Source organism: Rhinolophus sinicus, linkage group LG15, assembly GCF_036562045.2.
Source record: "Rhinolophus sinicus isolate RSC01 linkage group LG15, ASM3656204v1, whole genome shotgun sequence".
Classification (NCBI taxonomy): Eukaryota; Metazoa; Chordata; class Mammalia; order Chiroptera; family Rhinolophidae; genus Rhinolophus; species Rhinolophus sinicus.
The window spans coordinates 9407545-9431371 of NC_133764.1; the positions used below are offsets into that span (position 1 = coordinate 9407545).

Below are 23827 nucleotides of genomic sequence, written 5' to 3' on the forward strand. Positions count from 1 at the left end.
ATTCCCCTGTTCTTAAGACGCAAGTGGAGCCTGATTAAAGCTGATGGAGGCCTCATTGTCACCCCGCGCCCTGGGTCTGTGTCAGGCGCTGGCTTTCATGGCGCGGAGCCTCTGGCTGGGGTCAGGCCCCAACAAAAGAGGTCACGGAGGAAATTAGCAGCCCATGAAGCATTAGAAAACCCCTTTGGTGTCCACTCTACTGGAGTGTGCAAATAAAATGCCCCCCGAAGAAGAGTTCAGTTCTAATGGGCCCTACTGCTGAGAGGCAGGGCTGCCCAGCCTGCGTCCACTGGGTATCACTTCTGGGGCTTCCCACAGCCCGAGTGTGAGCTGGACAGGATGTAGGGGACCCTGTGGCCAGCAACTGGGCCTGCTTCTCCTGGGGGTGGCCTGTGGCAGCGCACCAAATGCACACCTCCAACCCCAGCCCATTGCACCCTTTCCCTGCCAGTTATTTCTGCTCTTTGGACAAGATGCTACAATTCCTTCGCCAGGTCTGTGTGTGACACTCTTAGCACGATGGCCAGCCCACCACAGAGGCCCAATTAATCACTCCAGCCTGCCCTGGACCAGTACTCAACACGCTGAATTTTGTTCAATGCTTACACCCATTCTTTAATGTGTGGGAGTTACTCCCATTCTACAGATAAGAAAACCAAGGCCACCTGCCCAATGCATCCCAGACAGCTAGCGCCGAGGCTAGGGCTTGAACACGGGTCTGCGACGCTAAAATCACTGCACTCTTGGTTATACCATGCTGTGTCTCCGTAAACATTAATGGATTCCCCCTCAGTGTGAGTGGGGTGCTAAGTTCAGAACGGGGATGATGAGTACCCCATCCTCCAGCAACCCTCAGACTGCTGGTGGGGAAGACCATCCAGGCTGGCCTGGGCTGTGGAGGACCCAGCCTGTTCTAGGAGTGATGACAGCATGGCGTGGTGGAAGGGCTGGGTGTGTGTCCTGGTGAGGGGTGGGGAAGGGGGACTAGCCAAGTGACGGGGACACACACACACACACACACACACACACAGACACTAGAGTTACTGCCCCAGGAGCAGGTGCTAACTCCTCATTGTGAAGAGGCGAAAACCAAGGCCAAGTTAGGGCTAAGGAGTGATTTCCGTGGGAGCATAGAACAAAGCCAGAGCATGAAGTCAGGCCTCCCAATGCCACCTGCCCCCTCAACCAATGGCTTAGGTCTGCAGGGAATATTTAGAGATCACCCCAGACTCAACCTCTGGCTCCATGGGAGGTGGCTGCCTCCTTCAAGCTCCCAAGATGCACTGACTGGTGCTTAAATTAAAGTCAAAACAACTCCATCCCATTGCCCTGGGAGCCACAGCCTGGCAGCGCCCTACTGCCTCCCGAGCCAGCTTCCCGGGGCACCCAGTTAGGAACCAGTCTCAGGAAATGGGAATAAAACAGTTCCCCCTTCCTCCTCTCCTGTGATCCGAGCCCTTGGACCCCCCCCCACCCAGGACGCCCTGCCCAGGGACACCAGAGGCCATAGCGTTAGTCCCTCCTAGCAGCCGCACGGCTGGCTGGTTACTGGAGGAAGGACCTCTTGGAATGCGGTGACTGGGCCGTTCAGAGTGGCCTGCATTCGACTGTGGCCAAGCCCGAGCAGTCGAGCTCCGAGGTGATGGAGGCCCAAACACACAGATCAATGGCATTGGCACCACCATCATCGCACTGCACTTCACTGTTGGGAACAGCCACTCTCAGCCACGTGTCTGCCAGCTCAGGAAGGTGACGCTCACAGCAAAGCCACTGCTATGGCTAACCCCAGGTTGGGCATAAGTCCTTGCGGTCCTGAGTGAGCTGGCTGGAATCCCACCCTGCTCTCTCCACTTAGGGAAGTGAATTGGAATGCAAGTGGTGCTGGGGGATGTTATTACAGGGACAGCTTTGAATCCACTCTCATCACTTTTTTGTTATTTTTAATGAAAGTCGTTGGCCCATGTTAGTACTTGCATTCTGGTTGGGAAACCCATGCCCTGCCTCTTCTGCGTGGGTCGAAACACATCCCTCCGACACAGCACTAAGGTGGACAGCCCTGGTCAAGAGTTAGTCTTGTAGCACGTCTGCTCTTCAGAGCCTCACAGCAACCCTGTAAGGTAGGGACTGTGAATTCCATCTTCAAGACAAGGAAACTAGAGATGACAAAGGTTCCCGGGGGCTCTGCACTGCAGAGCAGAAAGGAAGGTGGCCAAGTCCTGTGACAACCTGCCCCTATACCTCTGTTTCTTGCTTCCTCCCTTCCCTCTCTATCACTGTCCCTCCCAGTAACATTGACAGCTCTTCTTTTCAGAGCCAAGTATCCACCTAGGACAGAAATCATACTAGAATGTGTGGCATCCATCACTGCCTAATTAGCTTGAGCTCCAGACCCTGCTTAACAAATTACAGCCATCCCCATGAATATCAAGAGTCTGTGCTTCAATAATGGTGGCCATTCACCTGGTACTAACAAAGCATGCAGCACCGCTCTCTACTGTGCCAAGCAGCCCCATTTTACGGATGAGGCAGTCTGGCCACGGAGTCTCTACTCTTACCCCCTTGGTTCCCAACCTGGGCTGTACAGTGGAATTACCCAGAAGCTTTTACAAAATACTGATGCCTGAGTCCCACCCCCCAAGACATTCTGATATCATTGGTTAAGGGGGCAGCCTAAGAGTCTAGATTTTTGAAGTTCCCCAGGTGATTCTAATATGCAGCCAGGGTTAGAAACCAATGTCTGAACCAACTTCAGCTGTGGGAGGTGGGGACAGGGTCTCTGCACGCATAACTTGCACAGAGCACCCAGCTCGGCAGAGGAAAGGCCCAGACAGGTGAGTGCTCACATAGAGAAACTCAAGCTGGTTGCCCCCACAGAAACCAGTGTCAGCCTCTGAACATTTGTAGTTGTATTTTTGTGTGTGTGTGTGTGAGTGAGTGGGTCCTATGTCTTTCCTTTCTGTCAGCCAGAAATTCTTGTCAGGTCAGTGTGCTTGTTGTTGTAAAATGTCCCCTTCTCCTTTCAGATTTGCTGCTTACAATTACTTGTCAGCTAGGAGAACAGGAAGACCAAGCTAGGATTGTATGTAAAACATGGGTAAATAGGCTTGGCATGCGAGACTGAAATGCTCTCCTTTGGGTAAAGTGAATAACCTCCAGAACATGGACACAGTGGCAGCTCTCTGGCTGCCTGTGGACTCTTTGTTTTGGTCGTATTCCAGAGAACTGAGGTCATTGGACAAGTGGTCCCTGGATAAGGAAAATGTTCATGTATTTTCTTCTTTTATCAAATACACACAAAGCTACAGAGACTACTTCAAGATGGACAAACCACAGCTTTAAAATGCAGCTTGGACTTCTTCAAAATGGCATCTACTTGGCAGCCACCCATGCAGCCTCTCCTTGTTTTGTTCCAAAATAGCTATAAAGACAATGAAAAAAAAAAAATTCACACTAATGCCAAAAACTAAACTGATAGATGACCCAATGTAGGAATCTGGGAGCAATCTCTATTAATTAAAGGCAGATGGTGGTGGAACAAGCTAAACCTGTCCAGGTTTTACCTCCGGACACAGCTCTTTGTCTGATAAATGGAAAGATCCTGAAAAAAAAGAAAATGACAGGGAGAGAACAACCAGAAAACAAATGGGCAGGAAGTGGGCGGGGGCACCGGTAGCAGTGCCCTCCTCCAGGGAGGGGAATCTTAAAGAAGGGTAGGGACTGGAAGGACAGTGTTTGCAGAGGATATTTGAACTTGGATTTTTAGCTAAATCATTGATGCAGAGAATGAGAAAACCAGGCAGTAGAAATAGAAGGAAACCACCTCCACAGAGCAGAAGTGAATCAAGGGAAAAGGCTGGTAAGAACTAGGAATTGGAGATAGAGCTGCATACATTCCCCTGCCACCCAGCTTGGAGCTGGGATGGGAATCCAGCTGTCATTCTAGTACAGGGATTTGTTGTGGTGGGGTTTTTTTGTTTTGTTTTGTTTTTTTGCAAAATGCCAAACAATAAATATTTTAGGCTTTGAAGGCCATACAGTCTCTATCACAACTCTCCAAACTCTGTTGCCATAGCTGGAAAACAGCCATAGACAATATGTAACTTAATGGGCATGGCAGACTAGAAAAATTCTAAAAAGACACAGCCTCTATGAAATAGAAGAAAGCCATAAGGGACGACAAGGCTGAGCTGAAAAGGTCATATGATGACATAAAAAGGGTGATGTATGAGAGAAAGAAGAGCTAGAAAAACAAAAATCAAAACCAAAACCTAAAAACTCGGTAGCACAATTAAAATTCACTTTGGAAGCAGTAAAAAGAAATGATACTGTAGAAAACTGATTCAGAAATGTGAAGAATAAATTGCAGAAACTCTCCCAAAATTTAGAGGAAAAGAATAGACATGGAAATTATGAAAGGGAATAGGATACAGACAAGAGAAAAAGTGGAGAGGAGACATATAATTGGGAGAGAATTGCAGCACAGGCCAAATGGAATAGAAACAAGAATCAAAGACAGGATTCCTGAGCTAAAGACAGATCTACATTATGCACAAGGAAAGGCCTCACTGAGTTTTGGGGGAGAATCAAGGAAAAGAAGCCAACACCCAGACACATCTTTGCAAAACAGATGAAATACCAGGATGAGAAAAAATACATACGGATTGAAAATCAACAAGAAGAAGCTGTCCAGATGACCATGGAGCAAGGCCTACAGGTCTTAAAGGAGGAAAAGTTTGTGACCCAAGAATTTTATACCTAGCTAGACTGTCTTATATATATTCGGACCACAATAAATAAAAGGCATTCTCAAGAGTGAAAGGGCTCTGACAATATTCCAATCATGTATTCTTTATGAGAGAAATACTTGAGAATGTCTTCCAATCAACTATGAAATGAAAAAAAAATGAGAGTTTAAGAGGAAAAGTTATGGTATGAACACACTGGTAGTGAACACTGAAACCAGTGAGCACAGAGATTTCAAATTTGGTTCTAAAACTGAAGGCAAATATCAAAATCATTCTAAAATGTTTCAAAGGGAGTATCAGACTGTGTCTATGGATGTGTAAATAACTATAAAAATTTAGTCTGAAACTTTACATCATATTAACAAAACTAAGATGTAGCATGAGGTGGAGAATACAACTCGTTGTCTTAGTAGGTAGAATACAAAAGATGCTATTTCATGCTTTACTCTGACAAATAAGAGCTATTAAATTAAATAGTGCTTTTGAAAAACCCCAAAATAACCACAAGCACCAGAGAAGGTAGAAAATACATTATAGGTAATGTGCCAAAAGAAAAACGGAATATATAAAAAGCAACTGTGATAAATTAAGATCATAAAAGAGCAACTATCTAAAAACAGAATAATGACTATAAATGGATTCAACTCCTCTATTAAAAAACTGATCAAAAATATTAAATAACTGTTTCAGAGGAGCATAACTAAATAAAGCAATTTTTTTTAAAATGTATGATTTTTAAAGAAGTTGTAAGCTTCTTTAAAGAAGTTGTGCATTTGTCACAAGGTAACAAAGACGTTCACCTAGTAATAAAAAAAGAATGTTTTCTGTGGAAAAATGTTTTATTGAAATATATTAAACAAAAACTGAGAAATACAAAAAGGAACAGACAGAAACACATAAGTAGTAAAAGAATGCCACACTAATTCTAAGGAGCTAAAATTGTATAGGCCACATTTCCTGACCACATTATTAAACAAAAAAGAATAAAAATAAATGAAGTGTATTCAATTGTAGAAGTTAATAAAGTAGAATACCGAAAAACTCAAAAGTTATAGTAAATACATCCAAGAATTGATTCTCAGTAAAGCCCCAAAACCAACAAATTAAAAAAAAGACAAAACACTGTCATGTCCAATTATGAATAAAAGAGAGAAAATAGACACAACATTAGGAAGCAACGAGAAAAGGTGAGCAGGAAGCTCCCTGCCCCCATTCTCTTAGGGAACCTCCTGGGGCTCCAATTAAGGTGCAGGTAAATATTGGAAAATCTGCAAGGGCCTCTGCACCAGGGTTACCCTCCACTCCCACTCTCCTCCCCAACAAGATGGGAGCTGCCAGGGACAGACACAGGGACCGCCTGGCTCCCTACTAGGACAGCTCTGTCCCAGGGAGAGCTGCTGAGACCTGGAGGCCGCCATCTGCAGCTCACAGCAGGCCCATCCTGGCTGGCTGGCGTCCTGGCTCCTCCTGGGAGCAGCCAACCCTCCCTTTGATTCCCCCCACCTGCTCCCCTAACCAACCCTCAGCCAAGAGCCAAGAGGGGGCCTTGCAGGCCCAATCCCAGTGGCCGAGCCCCTCCCTCCTCTTCCTCCACCTTGGGTAGCTGGCCCCTCTGGTCTGCCTCCTGTACCCAGGTGCCAAAAATCCTGCTGGGCAGGCCTGCTCGGCAGATCGAAGCTCATCTCCGAGCATATGGCAGGCGGGGTCCAGTGTTCCCTGGTTGGAGCCAGGGGCGCTGCATCTGGTGCCTCCCTTGGAGCAGGGCGGGGAGCTGGCCAAGGTCTCGCTCTCAGCAGCACCCCTGACTCTGTGCTTTTGGGCTGTTGGGCTCATGAAGGTGGGGCTAAGGGTAATGAGTGAGGGGCACCCAGCCACCGCAGTCCATCCCAGGGCAGAGACACGGTGAGCCGGGTGAGTTTCAGACTCCACTGGCTGGGTGCAGGGGAGGCACTCCTGGTCCTCCCCTGGCCCGGGGTGAAACAGTTCAAGGGGCTGGGGCTAGGAGGGGTGCCCAGCTGGCTCCATCGATTTTGGCTGGGCCACTCTGCCCATCAGTAGGTTAGGCCAGTCTGCCCAGAGAGTGTGTGGTTTGGCTCCACTGGACCTGGAGCCAGAGCTGCTTGGAACTCCTCAGGCCAGGAAGTCCAATTTTCAATATACTGCAGGTGTGCACAGGTTTCATAATAGCCATTGGAGGCGAGGACAGAGGAGGCACTCCCCATGAAGCCAACTCTCACCTCTTGGTCCTAGGATACAAGTGACTAAACAACTGAAAAGGAACACCTTTTCAGTACCCACACCCACAAGCACTTTGCCCAGGGTACAGCCCCCTCTCTGGGAGAGCCAGGGTCCAAGCAGCTGTGAGCGCCCACACGTCGCTCCAAGCCCATGCTGGTTCTGCCCACCCACTCTATCACCTCCAAGCCCTACTTGCCTTGACAGCATGGTGCCCATTTAACTTTGGACAAGGACTCCCCAAATGAGGCAGCCTCTAGCAATATACTGGCAGAGAAGCTGGGTGTGAGGTGCCTTGCAACATATGGGGGCAAACGGCTGGGAAAAAGGCCAGTGTTTGCAACATAGATGGCAAAGGACTAGTGTCTTTAATATATAAAGAGCTCTTCTGAATCAATAAAAAAGACAACCTAAAATTCAAAGGAGAACAGGCAATTCACAAAAGAGAAAAGAAGGAGATAAGGGGAAGTAAAAATGTTCAATCTCAAATCATCAGAGAAATGCAACTTAAATCAACAGGAACATAGCACTTCCATCTGGCAAAGGCAAACACACACACAAAGTGGTTGGGATGCAAATTAATACAAACTTTCCTGAGTGCAACTGGCATCAAAAAGAGTGACACTGCTAAAATGAAGGCAATGAGCAGGTAGAGAACGGGGGCAGGGGGAGGAGTGGTGGAGAATTACTTAGATACAAAGGCCAATCTGAGGTGACATTTAAGATGACAAAGAGTCAGCCCTGTGAAGCACCCAGGGCAGGTGTGAGAAACCAAAAGAAGGGGAGCCTGGAGCTGGTGAGGGGGGCTGAGCCAGACATGAGATTGCACGGTTTGCAGGGGGTCCCTGGGATGTTGTCACCCATGGCAGGTGTTTGGATGTTATTCTGGAAGAATAAACTGTGCACTGAAACGCTGAGTGGTGGGACGATGGTTTTTATACTGTACTTTGTCTTATCTGTATTTTCATTTTACTGCAGTGAGGATACAATGTTGTGTTAAAAATTCCGAGGCGAGTCTCTTCTTCGGTGACCATGGGGACCACGTACTACTAATGGGTGGCAAGGGTGAATCCTATAATGAGATGATCGCTGTATTCAACAAGGTGACACCTGTATTCCTAACCCCTGGGGCTTCTGCTGCTGAGAAGTGCTTACAGACGTGTGTGTGTGTGTGTGTGTGTGTGTGTGTGTGTGTGTGTGTGTAGCCTCATCCTTTGCCAATTCCACAAATGTTAATACCAAGGGACAAAGGGAAAGTGAGTTGTCCACCAACTGTACGGTAATGTGGTTTGGAGCAAGGACACTGCTCTAGCTAGGGTGGTGGGGGAAAGCTCCCTGAGGAGGTACTGCAGGCCTGAGACCCAAACAGTGTGAAGGACGCAGGGCCAAGAAGATCTGAGACAAGAGCGTTATAAGCAGGAAGAACAGCCTGTGCAAAGGCCCCGCGGCAGGATCAAGCCTGGCACAGTCCAGGGACTAAGTGAAGGCTGGGGAGCCTTGCAGAGTGAAAGAGGAGAGGAGCAGGGAAATGAGTCACACAGCCTGAAGGGCCGTGTGGGGCTGCATCTAGTTTGGATTCTATTTTAAATGGAATGCAAAGCCACCAGAAGATTCTAGCCAGGCCTGGGTCACTTGGGGCTGCCGGGTGCAGGGTCTTTGGCTGCATGGTCTGAGGGAGGCTTTCACCCTTTCACTGTCAGAGACAGATCCCTGGGCTGCCCAGGCCCACCTCATACCTGAGGTTACCAAAACATGACCTCTACTCTGTACTGTAGTTACAAAGAGCCTTAGAAACCTAAATTGTCATTCTGTTGCAGGAGCCTCCTTCTTTCTCAAGGACTGCACATATATGTGTGCTTTATGCTGGTGAATTAAGCACTGGAGCCTCTTCCCACACCCAGCTGTGGGCCTGGGGGCTCAGCTGGTTAGAGCAGTGGGTGCTGCTCCAGCCCGCCCAGTGCTGCCCAGGGAAGCCCTGCCCTTTCTATTAGCTCTTTCTCAAGCACGGCCACTTGCACCCAGGGCTTCTCAGAAGGTCCCCGTTACTGCACCTGCAGGGGAGGAGGGAGGCTCCTGGAGGGCGTGTGTGCTGTGCAAGGCACACCCAGGACCCCGTTCTCCATTAGTTTCCCCTGGAGAGCCACCCACTGTGACAGCCTCGGTCACCAGGCCTGAGTCTGACAGATATGCCACAGCCTCCCCAATATCCATACTCCTTTCTTCCCAAATAGCAAACCCCACTATTTCCAACTTCAAATACTCGTCTTCAAAGACACCCTTGAAGCTCACCATGTCTGGGTCCCCACGTCTGGCCCTGAAGGTGTAAGTCGAAGTTTCCTGAGAGGGTCTCCAGAGAAAGCATTTGTTTCTTGTACAACCCTACGACCCGGGGCCCTTAACCATTCTGAGCCTCCGTTTCCCCATCAGTGAAATGAGGTAGCAGTGATGATAATAACTGTCCTGAACATTCAGAGGATTTAGGAGGAAAGAACTATGGTGCAGCGAGGGGGATACGCATGTCAGAGACGGTCTCCGGAGGAGATGACCTTTCAGCTGAGACCTGGACGGTGAGAAGGTGCTGCCAACTGGGTGTGATGGGCTCAAGCCAGCCTCAGCTGAATGCGGTGAACAGAGGTGAATGATGGTGGAGCAGCAGGAAAGGTGGGGCCCCACTGGGGGGCCTCATGAGGCAAGGAGGGGAGCTCAGACCTCAGATGGAGTGAGCTGGTCCAGGTCCTCAGCAGAAACTATAACACGGACTCAAACCATGAAGCCGGCTGGTGTGGTGGCGTCTAGGTAATGCAGCTCCCAACAGGAGCACATCCGCCTTCAAGTTCCTTTCTGGGCTAAACTATGGACCCAGAGCTGGGCAGCAGGCCAGAGGGAGAAGGTGCCCAGATGAAGAGGACATCAGAGCCACAGTGAGGACCTTGTCTGTGCTCAGGGTTATGGCCTTGGGACATTTATTCCATTCACATGTCTTCTCCTCCATTCTAGTAAATGGTGGCTGCATCCCATTATCTGCAGAATGTCTGAAAAGAACAGGATCACAGCCCAAGGATACTGGAGAAGCCTGAGAGAGACTCCGCAGCGGGCCATTCACAGGTTCAGCCACCACACCTTGGCCCTCGATGCCTTTCCCCTTGGCAACCGTCCTTGCAACCCGTTCCTGTGTCATTTCCCTGTGTGGCCTTCCTCTCTGCTCCCAAGCACAGCTGGGCACCTCTGCATTCTTAATGCCCCTCTCAGGGTCTGGAACTGTCTGTCTGCCTCCTCTCCCAGTGACTAGGACCTTGGCCTCAGCATCTGGCACAGTGTGGGTCACTGGAACATGAACTCTGTGCCCCGTGTGCCCGTGAACATGGCAGTGCAAAAAATAAGCAAATGCAGTTGCTTCTGTAAGATACCAAGACCGTCTGGACCAACAAACCCACGAACACAGGCTCCCTGGACTAGACAGTCAGCGCCCTTTGTAATTATTCTGGTGACACCTGTGAGAAAGCCTAGGTGAAGGGCTTAGGCAGCATTTAAACCTGCTAAGTTCTCTGACAACAAAGAGGGCATGATTTAGGCTGAAGAGGGCTGGAGAATCACTAGAAATCAGAAGGCTCTGCCACATATGTTGGGATGCACAGCTGATATCGGAAAAGTGGATCTCTGGGTTTTTCTGCAGGCCGTAGCTGGCTGGCTCTGGGGCGTGGAGTATCCGCTGGACAGATCGCCTCTACCTGGACGCAGGATACAATCCACCGCACCGGTGGGAATGGTCTGTCTAGTGATGAACTTCACTAGAATAGTGATAAACTTCGGGGCTGCAGGATGCCAGGCAGCAGTTAGCAGATAGGCTTTGGAGGAACTCAAAATGCTGGCTCTGTGACTTTCAAGCTGTGTGTCCTTTGGCACATTATTGTACCTCTCTGAACTTATTCCTCATTTATTAAATGGGGGTAAGAGTGTGTAATCCTCTGAAGTTCTAGTGAGAGGAAGCCTGACATAAGCTCTAAACATGTTAGCTATCATTATTTTTACTATAATTTAGGAGTCATGAAAAGAAAATCAATCTCATATTCCTGGCACACTCAAAAAATTTTTTTTCAATTTCTCACTCAAGTATGTACTGACTGACCTTTGGCTGTTCTGGAAAGCAAAGCCATCTTTGGGGATCTGGTTCCTTCCCAGCACTTGTCACACAGTGCAATTATACAAGGTCGGACAATTAAGCTCACAAACTCATCCTAGAAAAAGTGCTGCATACTTCACTGCTGAATATCACTAGGGTCACCTTCGAAGGACTCCCCTTGGGAGGCTATGCACTGACACCTGCAACTAGTCCACCCTTCAAAGCAATTTTGGAACTCTTTTTCTGGGATGGCCAGCAGAGCTGTTGTCATATTACCCTTGATGTCCTGAATGTCATCAAAATGTCTTCCTTTCAATATTTCCTTTATCTTCGGGTAAAGAAAGAAGTCATTGGAGGCCAGATCAGGTGAGTAGGGAGGGTGTTCCAATACAATTATTTGTTTACTGGCTAAAAACTCCCTCACAGACAGTGCCATGTGAGCTGGTGCATTGTCGTGATGCAAGAGCCATGAATTGTTGGTGAGAAGTTCAGGTCAGTTAACTTTTTCACGCAGCCTTTTCAGCACTTCCAAATAGTAAACTTGGTTAGCTGTTTGTTCAGTTGGTACGAATTCATAATGAATAATCCCTCTGATACCAAAAAAGGTTAGCAACATCGTTGCATCAAGTTTGAGAACTTGATTGCCAGCCCTTTGTACATTTTCCAATTTGGTTTATTTTTTGCCTCTCTCCCTGAAGACAGGGGCCTCTCTCCAGGGCCCAGGACACAGGCAAGCTCTCAATAAATATTTGTTGAATGAGTAAATAAAAGGGGGCTCAGCTGTCACCACCTGTGTCTGGCAAAGTGACCTGTGGTCCAACAATTCCCTCACTCCCCTAGTCCAAGGGCAGAAGACACCGGGTTCTGCAAGGCAACCTGCACAGAGGGGCAAGTCTGTGTAAACGCAGGAAAGCAGAGCCCCTAAACAGGATTCTGAAGAGAGGGCAGAAAAAAACAGTTTTGGAAAATGCTGCAAACAATAAGCTGACAGTTGGGGAGTGTGTTCTTGCCTGGGGAGTGCAGCAGGAGCTGATCCATCGTCCCTCTCCGGGAGATGTGAAGAGCTTTGGTGTTTTGTTTGGACTTTAATAACACAGATTCTAAATCTGCGGTATGATTATGAAAATAGCTTTACAGATTTATAGATTTAAAATACTGGGCCTGGGATGCTGAGGGCAGTTCTTACAGGAAGAGCCAAGAAAGCTCTGAGCAGGGATGACCTGGGGGTGGGGGGCGGAGGAGTAACCCCGTGCCAGGTCCCCTGCCTTGGAAGCCCATGCCGTTTCAGTCCTGCCTGGTACACTGGGACCCTTGAAGAGAAAGGAACAGGCAGACTTGGCTGGGTTTTAGGGAGGGGAGACCAGCAAACTAAGCTTTTTCTCCCATAGCTGATGCAAGTGGTTGACCGGCCCCGGCCCCCTCCCTGTGGGGCAGGGCAGCCTGCCGCCTGGTTTGGGGGTGGGGTGCCAGGGCTGAGAGAGGTCTGGGCTGCCCTGGCCATGGGAGGCGGGAGAGCAGCCCCTCTTCTCCACTTGGAACAAGAGGGTGCCGTGAGTCCCCAGCATGCTCTTTCTTCTTGCTGAACAAGATGGATTGGAAAACAAATTGGCTCAAATAAAGCATGTAATTAGATTAAAGCCTCTTGCCCAGAGCTTTTGGGGTTGCAAAAAGCCCTCCTGACTGGAGGCAGGAGACCTTGGTGGGCTGAACCAGCTCCTGGACATTCAGAATTTTCTCTTGACCCTTGGCTGCCCCCCACCAGTCCTCCCCAGCTGGTGTGAACTAGGCTGGGGGGATGAATTCCACCATGAAGATGGCCCCAGACCCTGCTCTGCCACCAGCCCCGCAGGTGTTGGGGTCATCCTGTTCCCTGCCTACAGATCCCGCTGCCTCCTTAGGGGGAGACCATGTCCAATCCACGTGGCCCAGCTCGAGCTCAGCCCATCTCTAGTATGAACACGTGGGATGGTGATGCGTCCACACCTGGGCAGCCTTCACCAAAGAGCTTTCCACACACAGCCCCATCTGGGCGGCATAAGGACCTATAAGGTGGTCCAGAAGTAGTACTAGAACGGCCATTTCCATTACACACATGAGAACAGTGAAGCCCAGAACGGTCCGTGTCCAAGGTCACCGGCTGGTGGGGGCACTTTTGCCCTATACTCCAGGTCAGGGCCACCCAGAGGGGTCTTTGTCCCCAGAACTGTGGGTAACCTGGTGACCATTAAGCAATGACCCTTAACCTCCCCCGACACTGATGCAGGGGCTCCCCCTCTTAAGGGACCTCCTTCAGCTTCCAGTCCTCAGGAAGAACCTCTGTGTAACTGTTCCCCCACCATCCATCCTCCTGCCACACCTCTTCCCAAAGAGTCAGCTTCCACCATGTTGCCCCTGCCCCTCCTCCCACCACCAAGCCCTTAGGAAATGCAGCTATGGTCACAGGCTTCCAGAGAAAGGGAGCAGCAGGTATGAGACTCGGGCTTCCTACTTTGAAAGGCGTGATGATAAACTACTTAGTATCTCTAGAAGAAATTTTTTTAAAAAATGAGGGTTTTCAGGAAGACCCTGACTGGGGGCAAGTGTGGAAGCCCAAAAAGCAAATAGGCAGCACATTAGTCACCAGATTTCCCATCCAAGCTCATGGAAGACATTACTAATCAACCTCAGCACCCAAGGGAGCCCAGAACTCAATAAGGGGCTCCTAGTTGCTCAGTGGGAAAGCTGACACATTCTCGCCATCCCTGGTTTCTGTCATTTGCCAGCTGAAAGGCTGTTTGAACGTCAGTCCACCCCAGCACCTCCTCCTGTCATCCCGCTGCCTGAATCTGCCTCACCAGTGATCCCAGGGTTGGACAGGACATCCGACAGCCCCGTCCGTTTCTGTAACTCCTCCCAGAGGGCCTTAGCTCCACCTTCTGGAACAGCCCCGCACAAGCCTACCATCACCTGCTTAACCAATAGATCAGCCCTCAAGACTTCTAGAGAAAGTGCCCCTCCCTCCCAAGCCTGCCTGGTTCCTCAGACTCTAAGAACATGGCTTTCAGAACCTCTTTCATGCTGGTCCCTCTTCTTAACCTCTCTGTTCCTCAGATCTCTGATGTGGAGAACCGAAGAGACTAATCCTGTCTCCTCTTTACTTTATGGACATTTATGTTGACTATGCATAAAATCCTACTTAACTGGAGGCCACTTACCTGCGTATCTCAGTCTCTGGAACACAGGTGAGAACCAAGAAGGAAGAGGTCTGAGCAGCCAAGTTGCTATCACAAAGGAACTCCCTTCATGTCTTCATTCATAGCTTAATTATCCTTTACTTACAAATGTTGATAATAAATGTTATCACCATTCCTAAAACAGAGTACTTATGATCTACATATTTAAATCAGAGATTGACCCACTGGCAGGAAAAAGGAACAGCCAGCAAACAGAGGGGAGAGAAGAGGCAGAAAACTGTGAAACTATGAAAAGCAGACATACAATACCTAAGGGCCATTTTGAACAGAGGCAAAGAGTCCTAAAACAGCTGAAAAAGCTTGGAGATTACAACTGTATTAATACAATCTCTTTTTGAAATGCTGTATCATCCTGAAAGGTAAAATCATGTCCCATGTGCATGGCTTAATAAAGTAGAAAAGTTACTGATACATATGGGAAAGATTTTCATCCAAAGTGGTTAAAATAAAACAAGGTACGTGGCATTTCAATGAATTATGCCTCAGGTGTCTGCAAACCATATTTATGGGGGCTACTCATTCCGTAATAATGCAAGAACTGAGGCAGAGATTGAAAGCCTCCGTATCAAGACCAGACTCCACTACCTTCTCATGTGGAGAACGAAGGTACTATGTTTGCTTTGGGAAGTAAAGAATTCTCTATATACTCCAGGTAACCACAAACCCAAGTGCCCCCCTGCAGAAGGTGTGAGAAGTCTTCACATTCCAGGCAGTCCTGGCTGTCGTTCCCAAGAGCCACTGCGTGGCAGAGTGGCTAACAGTCACCAAGAGGCCAGTGGATACCCAGGATTTCATCCCTGCCCTGCCCTCCCCACCTGGACACATCTAGGTTTTAACAAGATTGCCAAGTTCATCTTTTATACCAGTCTTCCGTTTCTTAACCATCTCTTTTGTCTCCAGGAACTCCCCAGACACAGGATTTCCAACTGGTGCTCCCCATTTGTCTCTGCCTTAGAGGACAGCCTCAGAGTTGTGTTTCCCTGACTCCCACCCACCACCCACAGATCAAAGGAAACTGGAATGAGAGAAGGATGTGTCTCAGGAGCTCAGGCATGGCTATGGGTCCCACACATTCCCCCAAGTGCTGTATCTCACCTGCCGCTGAGAAGTTCCAGGACAATTCTGGTGGACAAAGGCCTAACCAGCTTTCACCCACAAAGGAGGCCCTCGTATGCAGGGGAGACACCATTTAGCTCTATATCCAGCACCCAAAAGCACCAGCTTCTATTAGAAACTGGGACACAGCTACCTGGGCACCCTGTAAACCCTGGTAGAAGGTATACAGACATCTGCTTGCTGAAGATGTGCTGCCTAACTGGATGAAGGGTATCTGATTGAGGCAGATGGGGGTGTCCTCAGCTATATGAGGGAAAGACATACAGACCAAATCTATATCAGAGCCAGAGGAATACAGCCCCCTAAGTTTTTTTTACGATGCAAAATTCTGTCACATAAGATGGACTTTGTAGAGGTTTTGCTTGAGGACCCCAAATTATTTCTAGCTATGCCACTGGTTCTCTTTACCTACTATCGGTGCCATCTGGAGGAGTGACGAGCCACCTTGGACTTGAGGCTTTAAGTGAGGGCAGAACAGACACAGAAGGCTCTTAGCCAAGCCTGACATTGGGAGGCCCATAGGAGGCCACCTGTACACTTGGGGCATCTGCTGATATGTGTACACCTGGATCCACTCTAATAGGTAACAGGCTGAATTAGAATCATGTATTTATGCATCTTTCTTGCATAGTAAACCAGGGTTCCTTGAACTCAGGGCTCCATGTTTTAGCATTTCTGTAACCCCAGCACCTAACACAGGCCCTCAGTGAATGTGCAATTGATGAATGAATGAAGAAAAAATGAACAAATAGACAAGTGCACAAATCCTCGGATCAGAATTCCCACAGAATGCTGGGAGGTGGGGGTGGAGGTTACTCAAAACCACTACGAAGCCTGGCTGAACAAGAAATCCCCATTTTCAGCCTGTAGCCCAGATGAGGCCAAGGGAAGGATTTATAGAGCACAGGATCCGTATTTCATAAACCCTTCCAAATTGCAGAAAAGGCTGCACCTGCCTCCATCAGTCTGTGACTGCTAATCCGCTGTAACAGTTCTGTGCCCTCCATTCTGTCTCCCACTCGGAGGGCAGCATTATCCTGTGTATTCGCCTTTAATAAGCTGAAGCCATTCGGGCGCTGTATTCACTGGTATCTGCTCCCACAGGGCCAGCCCCACGGGGTCTCCTTGTCGGCTCTCCAAGTGAACAGGGGATTTTGTGTTCAGCAGGGCAAACAAAGCTGTCCCGATGGGGATCCAGTTGGCTCTCGATACGCTTCTCCAGTGAGAGCCAACAGTGGACACAGCCTAGAGTTGCTGTCAACACTAAAGGGTGATTTAGCGGAGCAGAGGAGGGGGAAGCTAAGCTGGGGCTCCCTGGGAAGGTCATGAAAGAGAAGGATGCTTGTAGCCCTGTAGTGTCCTCCCAGCTGGTTCGTTGGCTGGTTAGTCCAGCTGGTTAAGCCAGTGCCAATGAGGTCATGCCTTGGAACCTGGTGTGGCCTTTGCCCTTGGTTGCCTACACCCCGAACCTAGGCAGCTGTCATGCAGGATGCATAGCCCTTGGCCAGGACTAGGCCAAACTGCTTCCTACACAGAGCAAAGGCCCTTAAAGTTCACCATCACTTTCTGATGACAATAACTATGACACCATAACGAGCGGCAGCCACAGATGCCTGTGACATCAGCAGAGTGAACAAAAAGGTCTATGGCGAAGACTATACGTGGTTACCAAACACCATTTCATTTTCCTCCGCGGCTTATAGACTACATTCCCCAGTACCACTTGCAGTTAGATGTGGTCATGTGATAGAGTTCTGGCCAATGGGACATGGGTAGAAGTGATGAGTGACACTTTCAGGCCTAGTACAGAGGAGTGTCCCACGTGCCCGACTATGCTCTCTCTTTACAACCCAGCAATGACTCCAAGGCCCTACGGATGGCACAGTAACATGACGGGAGGAGTCTTGGCATCTGACTCACTACTCAGAAGGGAGCTACCCATCTAGGAATATCTGTGACAGACTGTTGGGCTGCTTGTTACAGCACGTAGCCTGCCCTGACCAATACAGGGGTGGTGAGAAGAAAAGAGTTTGAATTAGGAGTGACAGCAGCAATGATTTGCATGGTAGAGAAGAGAGATACGAGAGATATCATAAGACTGTCATTACTGAGTGACTGGTTGGATATCAGAGGGAGGACATAGGGCCCCGGAGAACCACCACGAGGTCTTCCTGCAGTGTAGGGCTGTTGGACAGTGGACAAAACAGAAATCCAGATAGTCCCCAAATCCCAATAAAACATTCCTTCCCCTCAAATAACTTACCAAGTAGAACAGATGTGGCTGGTGCCCTGCCCAGAGTCCCTTTACTGGGCCAGTACACCCACCTCCAGCTGTGGCAGGTGCTGGCAGCTGATGGCTCACACTTGTACTTTCTCTGAAGGCTTGCCCTTGGCTGATGAAAACTGCTCTGCTTGGAAATACTTGGGAGGTTACATGCACCACTACCCAGGACGCAGTCCATAGCCAGTGGCCATCTACATGGGCAGGTGTAACTGCCCAGCCCTCTTGCTTTTAAGCAGGATTTCTGCAATGGGATTCACTCTCCAGAGCTCTCCATGGGATCATGTCAAGACAAGACTTCTCCTGAACACATGTTTCCCTAGCTTCTTCCGCTGCCCTGTCCAGCTTCCGTCACTCCCTTGCTGGTTTCTCCTGAGAACACCCCCTCAACAAATCATCTGCACAAGAATTCCTGTCTTGAGGCCCCTGGGAACCCAAATGAACGGCTAGAATTCCACTCTTGTCCCATCCACAGCAGTATGTTTGCCACAAAGAGGAAGGATGGGGGGAAGACGGGACCGAGGACAATGCCAGACTATCAGGCCAAAAAAGATCACCACCTTCTCCGAGTTCTCCCCATCTGATGAAGATGGAAACTACTGTGACGAGGACACGGCCCACACGGAGATTTTGGATGCTGAAGTACAACTTCCGAACCCTGGGGCTCAAGGAGGTGGCCTCGTGGGACGGAAGGAATGTTTGGCCATGAAACTAAGGAAGTGTCCTAACCTGCTTGGAATCAGGGCAGGGAGGAAGGATGGCGGTGGGTGGAAGCCTACCTCAGTTTGGCTTGAAGAAAATTGTAAAGCAGCTTTACTAAAGCTGTTGCCCCAAACACTCATGAATTTCTAACCTCTCTTCATCAGGAGAATCTTTCCCAAGCCCCAGGTCTGATGTGTCTGCACAACTTACCACCTGAACGGATGCTTGCTCGAGGTGCTACAGTCAGTGGAAAGTTGGGAGACTTGGGTCCTCACCTTGATTCTGCCATCAACCCTAAGGCAAGTCACTGTCCTCTTCTGGGCCTCAATCTCCCTATCTGTCAAGACGCCCATGTGGAAACTAGTTTGGATGATCCATCTCTAGGTTTCCTACTGGTAACAAGATCTAAAATCCCACTCCCAGGATACCTTTTGGGAGAAATGCTGAGAAATATTTAACAACTAGCTTTCTGGGAAGCAAAAGCCTTGATCCGCAGCATGTGCCAATTTTCAAGGTGTAAATATTCCTGTCATGGCCAATTTCAAACCACCAGCGTGATGCCCTGAATGCAGAGCTGGGAAGAGATGCCCACAGTCAGCTCTCAGGAGCCCGTGTGAGCAGGTGCATGCCAGCTCCAGCACGCCACTAATGTTCAGATACCTCACTGCCCAAAATAAATTAATTTCAGACCCTGGCTCATTTCTAATCTCTACAAACAAAAAGGCTTTCTCCTTTCCTCAATTCTGCAATACAGAGACCACAAAAAAGTGCAAATGGTATTTGCCACACTCTTCCCTAGGGAGAAGCTGGCCTATCCAGGGGAAGGAACAGGAAGGGGACAGTGCCCCACTGCCCCTCCTGAGACGCAGATCCACTGCTCTCACTGAATGAAAACCCTGCAGGGCAGACAGACATAAGCACCATGATCTGTGTGGTCATACCCGGGGCAGAGCAGGGATTTGTCTCACCTGGTCATACCCAAAGCTTCCGGAGCAGAAGGACAACACAACAGAGAGCAGAGTCCTGTTCAACAGTAGGTAGGGGGTGAGATTGGGGGCAGTCTGAGCACCATCCCAGACGCGATAGGAGGCAGCTGGTAGCCGCCCCCGCCGCAAGGCCACATTGGTCCTTCCAACCCTGAAGGTCCACGTCCACAGCAGGTAGGACACACCGCAAATGGGCAGATGAGGCCCCCAGTCCATTCCCCTCTTCTCCTTCCCTCCCCTGGTTCTCGACACACTTCTTGGTCCAAATCCCCTACAGTTCCCTCAACAGAGCCCTGAAAGAGCCCCTATGGCAAGGACTCTGTGGCCACCAGCCCTGCAACCACAATCAGCCTCTCAACCAGTTGGGAACTGGGGAATTCTGACGTGGGAGGGGGCCAAATCGATCATCTAGCCCAACTCCCTCATTTCCTTAAGACTGAGCCTGCAGCTATCAAGTGGCCTGCAGGACACTTTAATTGGGGTGGGGGGAGAGTTAAGAAATAATCAAAAGACATGCTCTTAAGTAAATGATTGTGTTTAAGGTTGTTGTTATAACCATTTGCTGTGGACTGAACTGGTCCCACCAAAGTGCCTATGTCGAAGCCCTAACCCCAGCATGATGGTATTTGGAGCTGGGGCCTTTGGGAGGTGAGTAGGGTTAGATGAGGTCATGGGGTGGGGCCATGAGGATGAATTAGGGCCCTCACAAGAAGAGACCCAGAGTGCTTTCTCCCCACCATGTGAGGACACAGAGAGAAGTCAACAGCCTTTAAGCCAGCAACAGGGTCCTCCCAGAACCCAACCCTTCTGGCACCCTGATCTTAGACTTCCAGTCTCCAGACCTGAGAGAAAATGAATTTCTGTTGTTTAAGCCACACAGTCTACGGTGTTTTGTTCTGGCAGCCCAAGCAGACTACTGTATTTTAAGTCTGGCAGAGTATTTAAGAAATCAACCACTGTGGGTGCTGCCCAACCCCCACCCCTGGGGTTGAGGGGGGAGGGGAACTTTCTTTACTCCAGTTCAGTGGCTGTTGAGGTTCTCCCCCAGCATAGCCTGACAACAATCCGGATGGGAAAGGACTGACTGTGTGCTGAGGGCCTCAGGCCAGTGTGCCTGGCTCAGCCCAGTTACTGTGCATCCTCTCCTAAGGCGGGGGGTGGGGGTGGCATGTCTCTGCATCCACCCTGCCTCCGCCTAGCTCTGCAGCCTGCAAACCCTATCCCCACCCTCACACTGCTGCCTCTGCCAACAAGGACCCTGTGACATTTGTGTGACACAGGAGCAGGGCCTGGGGATTCTGATCCTCTCTCTCACTGACACCTGTCACTCATCCCATTCCCATCAGCTATCCCCCTTGGGAAGAGCTCCCAAAAAGGGCTAAATATTCTGCCCCAGCATGCTCCTCTGGCCTCCCACTCTTCCCCTTTATCCTCCTGGAGGCTGGTGGCAGCTCCACCTGCAAAGCCCCCCCCCTTACTTCCCCCACACACAGGGAAACAATGGGGGGCCTGAAACCCACAATGCAAATAGCTTCCTTTGTGCTCCCCAGGGTGACCCAGGCCCCTGGCAGGGGGTGGGAGCATCAGAGCTCTCCCAGCCCTGCCCACCCCCATCCTGACCTCTGCCCTGGGCCCTTTGTGCAGGCCCCAAAAAGGGGAAAGCAAAAGGGGGAGGAGAGAGGAGCCCAGGGAAAGTGAGGGAATAGGAAGGTGGTGGAGATGAGTGAAGAGGAGAGACAGAGAGAGAGGACATTGAGAGAAAGACAGAAAAAAGGAGAGTCAGAAAGAGACAGAGAGAAAGAAGGAAAGGGAGACTGCTGCCATGCAGGCAACCTGGAGCAGGGTTTCCTGGCCTAGGGGAAGTCAACAGTACGTTGCACCAATGAAATTGCCATTTTTGTGGGTCACAACTGGTCAAATGAAATGGCAATTCCACTCAGTCCAACCTAATACATATGGGATCAGTCCAATCTTCTGCCAGGGTGGATGAGCAGGTCCTAGTCACAGGTCTCACGTTCCCTTGGCTCCGTCTCTGGTTTCCTTTCCTGGAGCATTCTGGGGAACTGGGCTGATGTCAGGAAACCCGAGTTTAACCCCGTGGTTCTCACCCAGGGGACATATGATTTTCACAATGGTCCAGAATGCAGAGGCCAGGGGTGCTGTGCCACACCCCAAATGCACAGCACAGGCCCCCACCCCAACTTAGAATTCTGCAGCCCCACTGTTACCAGTGCTGAAACTGAGAAACTCCACTTTAGACCCTTGATAGGCACCTTAAATCACTGCTGAGTCTTTTAGATTCCACACCCTCTGTTCCCACCATGGAGAAGCATGACACGGATTTACAGTGGTGTCTCACTCTCTTGTGCTGTGAAAGTGTCCCTTCCTAAGGGACAATCCCCTGAAGGAAGCTCAGAAATTGCACCCCAGACCACCAAGGCCATAGGACGGGCTGAGGTTCGGGCTGGACTTGGCACGTGGCCCTGCCTCTTCTTTAAGAGCATGCGATGAAGGATGACGACATGGAACATGTGGGTAGCACTTTTCATCTGTTATGCCACTCCGGGTGCATTAAATTCTCAAAAGCAACCCATGCCTGGGGACCCAGAAGCACTTCTCAATATTATGCTTTGTAAAGCACATTACTGCATGATGCTTTACGAATTTAACCACCAAGCACACCAGCCATAAAGGCATTTGGGGAATAACCAAGGAAGTTTGAAGATGGACTGGTTATCCGATGATAGCCAAGAAACGTTGATTTTGTTGGGTGCAATGATGCTATTGAGAAGATGGAAGGGAATGTTATGTGTCAGAGATGGCATTCTGAAATGTTTAGGGGCGAAATACCTAAGCTTTTCTTTAAACACGTCTTCGCAAAACAACAGTTGAAGCAAATGCAGCAAAATGTCAATTGTGAAGTCGAGGCATGAGTGTTCGCCACTCTCCACCCCTCTGAGATTTTTGATAAGAGGTTTAACAATTAGTTAAATCAAATTAACTCAAAATATAGTAATTTATAGTGAAACTCAGAATTTGGAATAAATTTCATTTTAGGTTGGGCTAAATTTTACCACAGAAAAAGGACTAGGCAAATATTTCCTACGTGAACATAGCATTTCCTATGATCACATAGAAAATGTTTGCTGACTTCAGAAAACATAGCTTTCTAAACCCTCGGCCACATCCATTTCAATATGATGTGTAACTAACAAATGAGCTGGTTATCTATGAAGACAGCAGCATCGCTCCTTAATACTTTTGGAGAAAACACAGATTTTATCCTATATACAGGGGTCTCAACCTCAGCACTATTAGCATTTGGGGCCAGATAATTCTTTGTAGTGGGTGGGTGGTCCTCTACATTGTAGGGTGTTTAACAGCATCTCTGGCCTCTACTCACTGGATGCCAGTAGCAGCCTTCTCCCAATTGTGACAATCAAAAATGTGTCTAGAAATAGCCAAGTGCCCCTTCGTGGGCAAAATCGCCCATGGCTGAGAACCACAGAAATATACGAGGTATGATCAGGTAATACGGTGAATGCTGCTGCCGAGTGCCAGCCAACGGAAAGGCAGGGATCTTCAACATGGGAAGCAGCGCGTTGAACCTTTGTAACAGTGTGTGACAAGTTTCAACTTGTTTGGTGGAGTCAGTCAGGTGTGAGAAGGTGTGTTTTAAAGTGTGCCGTAAATCATGGGTCATGAACAACAAAGTAACATGAAATGAGCAACGCTCCATGTCACACATTGCTTCTGGTACGGCAATTTCTGTCAAATAAAAACATTTCGGTGTGACCTCATCAACCTTATTCACCGGATCTGGCACCAGGCGACTTCTGGCTCTTCCCCAAAGTCTAAAAGACCATGAAAGATAAATGTTTTGAATCGATCAGGACATCGAGGCAGCCATGACAGCGCAACTAAAGACACTCACAAAAGAGGACGCCCAGAACTGCTTCAGAAAGTGGCAAGAACGATGGGATGAGTGTGTTCAAAGTGAGGGGAGAGTATTTTGAGTGGATTAATGGCAATGTGTCTATTACTGTAATAATTTTTTTTATTTAAACACTCACCATATTTGTTGATCACACCTCGTATGAGCAGAATGAAATAATTTATTTGAAATGCTCTGAAAAACAGTCTTTTCACCAAAGTTGACCCTCCATGTGTTGTGTAATCTGCTTTGGCAATCTACTGTATCTTTACGTGTCTCATTTTAATATCCCTATGACATAATTATATGGATTTCCCATAATTGAGCACCTAAAACTCTACTGAAAGACATTTAGTTGTTTCCCTCTTTTGTTATTATAAACAACCACTGCAATATGCAACCTTGTAGCTAAATCTTGGCACCCGTCACTATTTTCTTAGCCTAAATTCCTGCAAGTGAAAAAGTGGGTCAAAGA

At 48.9% G+C, this 23827-nt stretch overlaps 1 protein-coding gene across 5 annotated transcripts in view; it reads right to left on the reverse strand.

Moving 5' to 3' along the window:
- NTN1 (netrin 1) overlaps window positions 1–23827 on the reverse strand; it is a 196876-nt gene that overhangs the window by 21215 nt on the left and 151834 nt on the right. The window lies entirely within an intron of this gene.